Genomic DNA, 1,674 nt, shown 5'->3' on the forward strand with positions numbered 1-1,674 from the left:
ATGTTTGATTGTGAATTTTCTATTTCTCATTTTAACTCTATCAACTTTTTCTTTATATACTTTCATGTTGTTATTGGTTGTATAAAATTTAGATTTGTTACATTTTCCTAGGGAATCGTATGTCTTTTTTCGTCATGAAATATCTCTCATTTCTAGTAATACTTCCTACTATAAAATCTACTTCATCAGGAGTCCTGGTGTGGTGCTGCAGGATACTGCACTGCACCACAAGGTCTGTTTGAACCACAAGATCAGTGACTCAAACCCACCAACTGCTTCTCGGAAACCCTATATAGGGCCTCTATGAGTCGAATTGACTTGACTGCACTTAACAACAACAGCAATATGTTATTAATACAGCTACACTAGCTTGGTTTTGTTTAGAGTTTGTATGACACATATATATTGTTTTTTACTTTTAATACTATATTTATATTCCATGGACTCCTGGTGTGGTGCTTAGGATAAGCACTGGACTGCTAACAGCTAGGTCAGCAGTTCAGACCCACTGTGGGGAAAAGATGAGGCTTTCTGCTCCAGTAAAGTTTACAGTCTCAGAAACCCACACCCCATTCACTATAAGATCAAACCGACTCACAGGCACATAACATAAAGCATTTAACTCCCCTATACATAACTCACTCTTTTGAAAGAAAAATATGAAATGTAAGTCTGTGTAAGGTTTGTTTTCAAACTGTACAGTGTCTTTTTTGGTATAGTTAAAACACTACTGAATGTGTCTTTAAATAGCCCTCTCTAGTGGTATTTTCAATAGCCACTAACCTTACCTGGTACAATATGTTGTTATGAGATGCTGCCAAATCAGTTCTGACTCAGAAACCCTATGCAAAACAGAAGGAAAACACTGCGCAGTCGTGCCACCCTCACAATCGTTATGTTTGAGCCCATTGCTGCTGCCACTGTGTCAAGCCATCTCGTTGGGGAAATGTTTTGCTGATCCTCCACTTTATCAAGAATGATGTCCTCCTCTTGGAACTGGTCCCTCCTGCTACGTCCAAAGTATTAGGGATGAAATCTCGCCATCCTGGCTTCTAAAGAGCATTCTGACTATGTTTCTTTCAACAGATTGTTTGTTCTTTTGTCAGTCCATGGTACTTTCTACAACATCACAACTCAAATGCATCAATTCTTCTATGATTTTACTTATACATTGTCCAACTTTCACATGCATATGAGGTAACTGAAAATACTATGGCTTGGTTTAGGTGCACCTTAGTCCTCAAACTGATATCTTTGTTCATGAGCACTTTAAAGAGGTCCTGTGCAGCAGATTTGCTTAATGCAATATGTCCTTTGATTTCTTGACTGTTTCTTTGCTTGAGTGTTGATGATTGTGGTTCCAAGCAAAGTGAATTCTTTACTCTGCTTATCATAATGGTATTTATTGGTCCCATTGTGAGGATTTTCACTTTCTTTACATTGAGGTACAATCTATACTGAAGGCTATGGTCTTTGATCTTCATCAGTAAGTATTTTAAGTCCTCTTCACTTACAGCAAGCAAGGTTGTATCATCTGCATATCACAGGGTGTTAATGATTCTTCTTCCAATCCTGATGCCACATTATTTTTCATATAATCCAGTTTCTCAGATTACTTGCTCAGTATTGAATTCGTATGGTGAAAAGATACAACCTGGCACACACCTTTTCTGA

Source organism: Chrysochloris asiatica, unplaced genomic scaffold (genome assembly GCF_000296735.1).
Source record: "Chrysochloris asiatica unplaced genomic scaffold, ChrAsi1.0 scaffold00215, whole genome shotgun sequence".
NCBI classification, from domain to species: domain Eukaryota; kingdom Metazoa; phylum Chordata; class Mammalia; order Afrosoricida; family Chrysochloridae; genus Chrysochloris; species Chrysochloris asiatica.